The 11,900-nt window shown below is 38.8% G+C and overlaps 1 pseudogene; it reads right to left on the minus strand.

Moving 5' to 3' along the window:
* The window catches only part of LOC127410458 (A-kinase anchor protein 7-like), a 92,458-nt pseudogene extending 80,897 nt beyond the window's left edge, over positions 1-11,561 (minus strand).
* Positions 11,562-11,900: the final 339 nt, after the last annotated feature.

An 11,900-nucleotide genomic window follows, 5' to 3' on the forward strand; every position in this document is an offset into this window, starting at 1 on the left:
AAAATAAATATTTTTGGCATAATAGAAAATAAGTAACAAAATGTATATCTCCAGAGCACCAAGACATTGTCTATTAAACACATCAACAAATTCTAAATGTTCCTAAGCTTCACACATAGAACCGGCAAACTGGACTAAACATCACCACCTTATTCAGGCCAATTTTTTTATTTTGTTAAGTGTGAACATGGATGGAGAGCACATGCATATCCCATGTTATTCTGCTAATATAGTCCTGTAGGTCTATCACCTTTGTAACAGCTGGAATAATCCATTTGAAAGCAAAGTTAACACAAAGTTAGGTCTAAATTAAAATAAACTGTAAAGAAAATTGTACTGTGAGGGGCAGTGCTGTGAAACTCATGAATATTAATTATGTTATGCACAGTAAGAGATTCTTTTAAATTATCTGTTTCAATCAACAGTCGTTCTTAATGACTGATTCAAGCACTCAAATAAATATTTCACATAATATGGTAATTTCATCTCTACATCTGCCACTATCAGTCTTGGGATTTTGTTAATCAGTAAATGAACACATAGATCAGTACTATGATTAAGAACATGACTAGTGGAAACTTTTTGCCTTTAGTTTTTAGAGGTTTTGGATTCTAATTCCCCCAAATATAACTTTTTATTTTAATAAACCAAGATTGCATCTGTATGTCAGTGGATGGGTGTTACACTTTAAAAATAAAATGCAGTAAAAGATGCGGGGAGACGGGTGATGGGGAGGTCATTAATTTTGGGGATAGTCACTTGAGAGGTTGGGTCCTGGCCAGAGTTATGGTGGCCAGGATAATAATCCTCAGGGGGTGGAAGACGGCTAGGACACCCTCGTTTCAGGAGTGGTGTGGGGAGATGAGTGAGGTTGCGGCATTTGAGGAGGCGATCTACAGAAGGTTGGGAAAGTGGGATTTGTTTAATAGGAAGTGGGGTGCATATTTGGATTTTTTGGAGGGTTCTCGGGGAGGGGCAGTGGAGAGGGATTTTTGATTTTTAGTTTGATGTGTATGTGCAATCTTGTTTTTTGAAAGTATTTTTTTAGTTTGTTATAATTTTGTGTTATAATTGTAAGAGACCACTGTAATGTGTGTTTGTGTTGGGTGGGGGTGGGGGTGTTGTTCGGGGGGAGGGGTTTTAATTTATATAACCGATTCCATATTTTATGTTGTGTTTATTGGTTTTTGTGTATGGAATCAATACAAATGTTTAAAAAATAAAATAAAAAAAAAGATGCGGGAGACGAGAGTAGCAGAAACACAAACACATTTATTGACCATTCTGTATATGAAAGAACAGCGACAACCACAAACTCTGCGCACCAGCAGTGGGAATCCGGAAAAAAAATCTATATGCGCCTGAGCCCCGTAAACGAGATGACAACAGTTCACGAACAACCGTCTCCCATCACACAACCCAGCCATGAAACACTCAGTTTAATATAGGGAGGAAACACACTGTGCACCGGTGCGCCCCATTAACAATCAGCTCGCCTGGATACCACACACCTGAGATTGTTTAAGAGAGAGGGAGAGAAATAGAAGAAGACAACACACACAAACACACACACTACATACACACAAACAATACGGTCGAGAAGGCCATCACAATGAGGGACACGGAAAAGAGCGTGAGCTGCGGCAAAACTACTGACACTAAACGACGCTGATAACAGCCGCAACGAACACTTATCATAACATTCAAATAACACATTCCAATGCCAGATCACCAGTCAAAACACACACAGATGAAATGGAAACTCCAACTCAAGAACTGGAGATGTTTCAACTGGATTATACACATACCTGACAAAAGCGATTTCAAAAAGTAGTGAGGACACATCTCACCCGTCTCAACTCATAACTGACAGCGATGTATCTAATAGTCATTCAGTGAACTGAGAAATTCATCTTTTGCCAATTTTTTTCCACATAATTTTCCATGTGGTCATTGTTGTTGAGGAAATAAGCTCATCAACCCACGAGAGCCCAAACACTGTACACGCACTGCAATAGTAGGTAGGCAATTGGTCAATGTTGTGATTGGCCGCTGCAGCTGCTGTAAACAATCATGGGATTGGTTGCTGCTGTAATCAATCTATGGGTCTGTAGTCATTTATGCATTCGGTGAGAGTTTAGGCAGTTTGACATGAATAAACCCCTGTACAATGTCAAAATCAAGGATAATATACTTACATTTATATTTAATACATTTTGATTCTTATGCTGGGTGGCAGATGGGGTGGCAAAGCTAATTTTTAGGGTGGCAGCTGCCACCCCGTCCCACCCTTGTGGCCACACCCCTGTCAGGCCCAGACGTGAAGTGGACTGTCTATTATCCTGTTATTTTAATAAAACTGACATGAACTAATGATTTAAGGCTAAATTATTTTCTTTTATTATGAATAAAGAGAGTATTTAGCACAACTATACAATATATCTGTTGCCTAGGACAACAGTCCATTTTACAGTAAAAATATTTGATCCCAGAATGCTGTGATTGACCAATCAAAATCACATTAATGACGCAATTGTACCATGGGTCGGACCCAAAAGTGCAATGTGAAAAGAGACCAGCAGACAGAATGTATGTGTGTGTGTTTGTGAGAGAGAGAAAGTTCTTACAGATCAACCTGCTCCTCTGTGTTCAGGTGTGTCACCAGTAGAGTGATGTGAAGAGTGTTCACAGGTATCAGCGCTCATGACAGACGTGCATCCTTCTCAAGCACCCGCTTATGCATGTACTCCACTGCCTCCTTGATCTGATACAAACACACGTACACATCCTCTAAAACAGCGGTCTGGAAACTTCCGTTTTTTTAATACCGATTGTCCAGGTGTCAAGGACCCCCAGATATGATGGTTTCCTTGTAAGGGACCCCCTTCCTAAAATCTATTTCATGTTTAAGACCAATTTATACTGTGTGAGAGAATAAGTGTGGCACAATAAAACATGTTGTTTCCACTTCATTTTGTTTCATTTTAATATAAATTTGTTACATTTTATTTTGTTATAACTGTAAATACAGTGTTGTTCATTAACATTAGTAAATGCATTTCTATATTTACTGTACATTTTCACAATGAGAATAAATATGAAAAAAATATGAAAAATGCTGCTTTCAGAGGCTTGATATGGAGTTAGGATGAAAATAAGGTGCATTTCAAACTGTTCTGAGACCAGTGCAGACAGACAGCACACTGGAGGTTAAGTCGTTCACTAAATAGGGAGCAAGGGAGCATCCTATATCTCTCTATGCAGTTAAGTGCATTCACTCCTAAAATCTGATCAAAAGTTCAGTTTCAGGCTGCAGATGATGTTTGGATCACTCAACATGTTTGACAGACATGATACAATGATAATCAGTACATAGATTCAGAATTTATAATGTATCATTTTATTTTAACATGGTTGGCAGTGATTGGATGATGCTGGACATTACTTTGAATCAGAATTATTTATGTTAATTTATGATGTAATGTCTGTAACGTCTCAAAAACATGAATAATCAACACTCCTGGAAATATAATACATTTTTTTGACTTTCTATAGCTTGGTATTATTCAAAATTTCACAACTTATTCCCGCTGTCCACATATGAGGACATCAATTTTTAGGAAAACTATTTGCTCTAGAATATTTTTGTTTTCTTGCTTGTTTATTAGATGCTACTAGTTACAAATCAAAAAGGGAAATGGAAAATGCACACAGCAGTCACACTCAGGTCTCAGGAGGTTAAATTATTATTGTTATAATTATTATGTATATAGTTTGTTGTTGTTGTCGTTTTTGTTTTTTGGACCATGAAAAATGAACTAATGAAGACAAAATTTTCAAAATGTTGATGTTGATTATAAAGTCCATGGACATGCTATGGGTCAACAACCCAAAAATAACTGTTGGATATTATTCACATGACTAAACATTTCCTGACCGCCATGCAAATATCTACAAACAATAAAATACCTGTATATTTCATATCTAAAATCATTTTGAGTTCCAAGTAATTCTGTATAATCTTGTGGAACTCCCTTTCTGGAGCTGAAACCATGAAAATTAAAAAGTAAAATAGTTTTGGAACTGTTTGCGCTACAGGCATCATTTATGCATCTTCTAAAAGAGGGCAGCATTTTCCCAAAGTATTTGCAGTAAAAATTAAAGTTACTAATGCCCAAGTATATTGGAACTGAAGGGTTTAGTGCAGAATTATTATTTTTTTATCATACAAAACACATTAAAAATATGCCTGAGCAACACAGAAAAGCAATGGTCTCAAAGCCACGTCTCAAAAAAAAAATGTATCTTTCAAATTTGAGGAATGAGGCTCCTTTTGTTAAGCATATTTCCAAAAATGACCACTTGGGGACTCCAAAAGGCCACTCTGTAACCAAATCTTAAGGGTACAGAAAGCTATTATAGGTCATGTTACATGTACCTCTTGTAATAATCCTTTTTTTTTATTTTTTTTTATTATAACATATTGCACACAATTACATTGTGTTTTTTATTAAAATGTGTGAATAATTGCTATTCAGATGTGACAGCTCGTTGCAGAATGCTGAAACTTCCAGTTAATCATGAATAAACTTTACCATCTATGAGCAGAATATAAACAACCCGCATATCATTGGAATCATCTTCTCATTGGCTACATACTCCATTCATCAAAAATTTACCCAAAGGACGCTGGTTTGCGGTGTAGCTGTAAACTCATTGGCTGTTAATGTCACTGTGGTTCATGTATCATATGTTGTTGGAAACGTTGGTGTTGCTTATATGCCATGTTTTCGCTTATAACTTCATGAAAAATAAACAGAACATAAAATAACACAGCATTACTTAGAGGCGATTATCTTTCAAACGAGCCCACACAAGATAATCTGATGCATAGATCATTAGATAATCCACATGAAGCACAATGTTACATATGGCCACCAGGAGATGGTTCCAAGTACATGACACAGACACAATGATAACTCAGATGACACAGAATGAAACTCATTATTTGTTTGGAGAGGCTTTTGGACACTATGATAAATTATTTTTGTAATGCTATAACTTTTGATTGCTTTGTCCTATCAACACAAATATTTTCTCAGATACAGTTGACATGATTGGGAACAAAACAAAAACAGTTTTTCAGAGTCACCTTATTTACACCCAGAGATATATAATGTCAAATAAGAAAAAAGTTCGTTTTTGTGTGATTTTTCAGCAGTTTCTTAGGCTGAGAGTCTCAGAATGTATCACATCTATATCATTAAAGTTTTCTTAACAATAATACCAAACACTTGACACTCCTTGTTTTTGTTTTTTTGTCGAGTTATAAGCCTTTAATTTTGGGTATGCCACTGAAAAACCTTCAGAGCTTAAAGGGTTCAACTTGGAAAGTTTGTAGAATTATGATGTGAATTGAAGAAGAAATAATTACAATTCTGCACTTTTCTATATCACTAATGAAATGTAAGCAAGTTTCCATTGATGCTCTTTGGATCATTCTTAAATCAAGCTGGATAACATAGGATGTGGGTAAGAGTTAGTTTATAGTAAATATAATCAGCTTTACACTGAAAAACAATAGAAGTCTAAGGTATGTCAATTTAGATTTAGCTTTGGAAACGTGTGTGTGTGTGTGTGTGTGTGTGTGTGTGTGTGAGAGAGAGAGAGAGAGAGAGAGAGAGCTCACCTCTCTTGACTGAGAAAGCGTGTCAGCACATCTGATGCCTTTAAATCCTCTATCAGCTGTACAGCCATAGAGACTATAGAGAACTAAGTAGCCTGAACCCTCCTTGTGGTCGCTATAATATGGCTCTCGCTCTCGGTGGGGAACGTGGTGAGTTGTGCGTGGATGCCGTGAAGAATAGCGTGAAGCCTCCACGTGCGCTATTGATGGTCTCAGATGCGGAGGCAACTGAGATTCGTCCTCCGCCACCTGGATTGAGGCGAGTCACTACGCCACCATGAGGACTTAGAGCGCATTGGGAATTGGGCACTCCAAAATGGGGAGAAAAAGGGGAGAAAAAAAAAAAAAAGGTTCCAACCTGAATACATAGTTAAAATGTGTAGCTGGAATTGAATTTAAAACAGTGAAAGCTAATACAATTTTTATATATGCAATTTTATGACAACATATAAATTGAAAGAATTTGTACATATTTAAAAAACTAAAATATGATTAAAATGAAATCAAAATTAGTTTTTAAATAAAATATATATTTTCACATACTATAGTGTGCAAAGGGTTAGGGTTAGATCATGTGAATACGTAACTACCTAATTGTGTGTATGTGTGTGTATATATATATATATATATATATATATATATATATATATATATATATATATACACACACACACACACGCACACAAGCATTTGGTCTGTCAGAGGGGAACAACAACTGTAGTTTGTTTGCTTGCTGCGTTTTTTGCTGTGACACTGGACTAGTAGCTGTTGTTAGCCAGGATATTGTGCTGCACTTCACTGACAATTAAGGTAAATCTTTGTCTATTAGTGAGCTTTTTAGGGCAATCTTCATCTCTGCTTCAGTTTCAGGCTTTTGACACTTTTTGACTATGAGTTGCTAATTTGTGGGCTGGACTCACCTGTACAACAGTTATTACTTAAGTAGTGAAAGCACTGAAGCGGCAGCCGTTGTGTGCAGCCCTCTTCATGTGAAGACCTATCTCGGGTAAAGACCTGCGAGTCTACCCGCAGAGTACACTGACAAGGAGCCAGCCTCTATGCTAAGTTTTGCCTCTTCTCTCTTTTTCTAATAGTTATTCTTTATTCTACTCGTAATATGTGTTTCCAGTACATTCCTGTTGTCTCATGTAGGCGAAAATCTACACCCACACGCTGTAGACTACACACTCCAGAGCACCTTAGGTCACTTAGCACTGCCTCTCCACAGCCCCTCTCCATATCTGTTGGACTGTAGAACTGCCATTCAGCTGTCAACAAAGCTGACTTAATTCCGGCCTTTGCCGGACTCTATGTTGAGACATGGATCTGCAGAGACAACACTGCAACTCCCTCAGCTCTTTCAACTGACTTCACTTTCACCCACATGCCTCGTCTGACTGGGCAGGGTGGGGAACCGGTTTGCTCTCTGCAATAACACAACTTTTGAATATAATGCCATTACTGCTTCTAATCCTGCTAAAATCCACTTTTTGGTCATCTATTGCCCCCCCAGATCAACTAGGCAACTTTGTTGAAGAGCTAGATGTATTGCTGTCCTCGTTCCCTGAGGAAGGCATTCCGCTGGTGGTCCTTGGGGACTTTAACATCCACCTGAAAAAACCTCAAGCAGCTGAATTTCTAGCTCTTCTGACCTCATTTGACCTACAAGACTGCACACCCCTGCAACTCACAGAGCAGGGAAACAGCTAGATCTTCATCCTTACATGTAATTGTATCTCCAGTAATCCCCTTGTTACCCCTCTACATATCTCTGACAATTTCTTCATCCAGTTTCCTGTTATTCTCTCTTCTTCTTTACCTCTTACTCCACCTATGGCCTCCTTCCACCGCAACCTTCGCTCTCTCTCACCCACTTGCTTCTCTTCCATAGTCTCTGCATCCCTTCCCTCCACTAACCATTTCTCTTCACTTGATTTAAATGAAGCACATGCTCTTTGCTCAACATTAACCTCTTACCTCCAGGCTATCACATGCCACACCCTCCAGGAGAGAAAGTGGCACAAGTCAAAAGACCTTGCTGACCTGTGTAAGTATCAATCACTTCTCTCCTCTTTTTCCGCTAGAGTTTCTGCTGCTAAAATTGATTGTTACCAGAACAAGATCAGTAACACTTCAGATTCCCATAAACTATTTTCAACTTTCTCATCTCTTATATATCCTCCTCCACCACATCCTACTACTTGTCTGACTGCTGATGACTTTGCCATGTTTTTTACTGACAACGTAGTGAGCATCAGCAGCCAGTTCTCTTCACCTAACACCCACAGCTGCTCAATTCCAACATCCCATCCTCTGTTTCCCTATTTCTCTCCTCTCTCCAAGACTGAGGTCTCCAAAGTGCTTCTTTCTAACAGTCCTACCACCTGTCCACTTGACCCTTTCCCCTCCCATCTTATGCAAGCTGCCTCTCCATCTTACCCACACTCACACACATTATCAACTCATCTCTCACAACTGGAAAGTTTCCCAATACATTCAAGCAGGCTCAAGTAACCCCACTGCTTAAAAAAACAACACATAACCCCACAGTAATCAACAACTACAAACCGGTCTCTCTCCTACCCTTCCTGTCTAAAACTCTTGAGATGGTCATATTCAACCAGTTGTCTGCTTTTCTCTCACAGAACAACCTACTCGACAGACATCAGTCTGGCTTCAAAAAAAGGACACTCAACAGAGACTGCCCTCTTGTCAGCAGCTGAAACCCTGCAACTGGTGAGAACGAACACCAAATCCATCCTCATCCTCCTTGACTTGTCTGCAGCCTTCGACACAGTAAACCACAAGATTATCCTGTCCGCTCTCTCTGACTGGGCATCACAGGAACTGCACTTGGATGATTTGGGTCATATCTCACTGGCAGATCATTCAAGGTCTCCTGGAGAGGAGAGATGTCCAAGACGCACCAGCTGACCACTGGGGTTCCTCAAGGATCATTGCTTGGACCCCTCCTCTTCGCAATATACACAACATCACTCAGACCGGTCATTGAGGCACATGGCTTTTCCTACCACTGCTACATAGATGATATGCAGCTTTACCTGTCTTTCCAGCCTGATGACCCTACTGTCTCAGCTTGTATCTCTGCCTGCCTCTCAGACATTTTGGCCTGGATGAAGGAATGACACCTTTAGTCCAACCTTGCCAAGACAGAACTCCTTGTGATCCCAGCCAATACTCTATTGGCTGGCCTTCCAGCTAACACAATTAAGCCACTGCAGATGGTCCAGAATGCAGCAGCACGTCTGGTCTTCAGTCAGCCAAAAATGGCTCATGTCTCTATTTCATGATCATTCACTTTCTCTGCTCCTCTGTGGTGGAATGAACTTCCAACCTCCACACGATTTGCTGTTACCATCTCAACATTCAAGAACAAGCTGAACAAAATCTATTCTGCAAGTACTTAAGTCACTTTGGATAAAAGTATCTGCTAAATGACTAAATGTAAATGTAAATATACCCATATATACCCACATACATACTTAAAGCCTACAGATAAAAGGACACCCCCATCCTAGTTCGCTCAAAATCTTTTTCAGTTGCATTACTATGCTCACATGTCATGTCAAAAATCTGGTGAGTAAAAACAAAAATGTACTAACCAATGGCAATTTTTTCTCCAATGTGTCCATAAAGGGTTAAATAGAACAACATTTTCACTGTTATCATGATTTCCAACCTTTTTTTAGAAAGCTGAACTAAACACTGACGATTTAAAATGTGGTTGTTTATGTTTAATAAATGTTTAATTAAAAATTAATATTTCTTTCTCTCAAATATTCCCCAGACCCCTTAGCACCCCCTTGTTGCCCCCAGTTTGAAATCCTCTTCTGTAAAGATCGTTAGACTCCTCATGTGTACATGTGTAGCACAGCTCTTGGCACCAGGCTGTACCTTTGGGTTGGTGATTGGCACTGAGACAAAGTAGTTTGGGTGAGCAATCTAATTTTTTTCTTTTTCTTTCCATGCACATCTTCCTCGCTCTCCACTCGCCCACTCTCACCTCTCTTACGCTTTTTCTTCCCACTTGATTCTGCACTGGTGACTGAAGACACAAAAACATGCATTCAACTATCACAGTAATACATCTAAGAATGTTGAAGCAATCGCTAACATATCTGAGGAACAGAAACATCTCGCAACTCTTTGGGAGAAAAGTTGTATTGATTCTGAAGGCACAGGGAGGCAAAGAAGCCACGTGAAAGCGCACAACAAATGTTTAATTCATAGCATGTAGCCAGCTGGGACATTTGAGTGCGAGAGCAGCAGCTGTGGTACTAGGATGATCCACGTATTGCTTGGCAACCGAACATCAGCCCTCAGTTCAGCGTCAGTCTCTGTCTGTGATGCCTACAGCACTTCATACAATGATTTCTTCACGTGGAAGATGATACGAGCCTATAATAGCCGGACAAGAGCTTGACTTCAAAAGGTAAGTGTCCTTTAGTTCTCCTTATGTTCTGGAAGGTACTGCTGATGGCATCGTAGACCAGGACTGTTCAATAAGAGTTCCAAGAGGTCCAGTCTCTAAATTTCCCTTATGTCTGAGAAATACATGGGAGTTCACTATTCAAAATATTATTTTTAATTTATTTATTTTAAAAGTTTTAAACAAAAAGTTAAAAAATATTTAAGATCCTGTACCATTTGTAGGTCACTAATTATATGTAAGCAATGTAACTCTTTGTACAAGTGATTACATTTCTTTGCTTTCATGCTGAAGATGATCATCAGGTTTTGTTCATGTCAGATCCAGTGCATGCTGTCATTAAAGAGAAAGAGGAGACACACCAAATATTAGAAATTCTCAAATTCAAGTTCATTTTCCATCCAAATTGTTATGCTGCTAATATAATTTGTGATGGGGGAAAAAACTGTATTACTGTAAATAGAAAAATGCAACTGGACTCACTGTTTCAGGAGTTAACATGTTTTATGGTTATGGAATAAGCCATGTGCATTTCAGGAATATTCATTGCAGGAGCAATTACAGGACATTCATATTGATTTTAGGGAATATCCTAAACACACACACACACACACACACCAAAAGTAGTTTTTGCAGTTTTGTTTTGTTCAACGTCAATTAGTGTGTAGGGGTGTGCAGCGAAGCCATTATCTGTATTTGTATATGTATCTGTTCATATGACAAAATTATCTGTATCTGTCTCTGTATTCGGATAGAACCTGGTGTGGGCAGGGCTTAAACCTGAAGTGCATTCTTTGCTTTTTTCCATTTTAAACCACCTAAAAACAAAAAAAATATGATAACAGTTACATACATCACATTGAGTATTTGATTTTAGATTTGGTTACTATCCAAAAACATTTTGTAGAGAAAAGCACACACAAGCTCTGTCATTGTCAACAGAGACAACATCCTAAAGTCAGTGAAATTGAGAGGAACTGACTACATGCATCCACTAAAAATCACCTTCAAAGTTTCTTAAACCTTTAAGCTTGGATGGGCCCGCAGGCCCACAAGAAAAATAAAGACTTGTCCAAATGTTTATAACTACAGTTTTGACCAACAAATAAAAGACATCGTTTTAAAGCTTAGGCACTCTACTTTATGGGGCATTATGACCAAAACTGAACAAGTGCTTTGAAATTTGCAGAAAAATCAGAAGTGTTCCGTTTTGATATTTTATTAAAATTTTATTAAAACTTTTGCAGTGTACATATTATTGTACCACATGTACCTTCTGAGTATGCTGATCTGATTGAAGCCTTCAGTAAAACCAAAGCATCGATCTAGTGACTGCGCCATTGATCTGTTACCTGGTACCTCATCACCTAGAGGCAGTATATTTCCCCTGTCAGAACCTGAGGCTAAAGCAATGAAATCATACATTGAAGAAGAAATGGCCAAGGGTTTCATTTGTCCATCCACTTCACCGGCAGTAGCGGGATTCTTCTTTGTAGGAAAGAAGGATGGGGGCCTTCATCCTTGTATTGATTATCGTGGTCTAAATGATATAACGGTCAAATTCAGATATCCATTACCCCTGGTCCCCACAGCTTTGGAACAACTAAGAACTGCTAAGTTTTACACCAAGCTCGATCTGCGCTGCGCTTACAACCTCATTCGTATTCGAGAGGGGGATGAATAGAAAACAGGTTTTTCCACCAGCAGCAGGGCATTACGAATACCTCATTATGCCGTTCGGGCTGTCCAATAGTCCATCTGTGT

This window comes from Myxocyprinus asiaticus, chromosome 19 (genome assembly GCF_019703515.2).
Source record: "Myxocyprinus asiaticus isolate MX2 ecotype Aquarium Trade chromosome 19, UBuf_Myxa_2, whole genome shotgun sequence".
NCBI lineage: Eukaryota > Metazoa > Chordata > Actinopteri > Cypriniformes > Catostomidae > Myxocyprinus > Myxocyprinus asiaticus.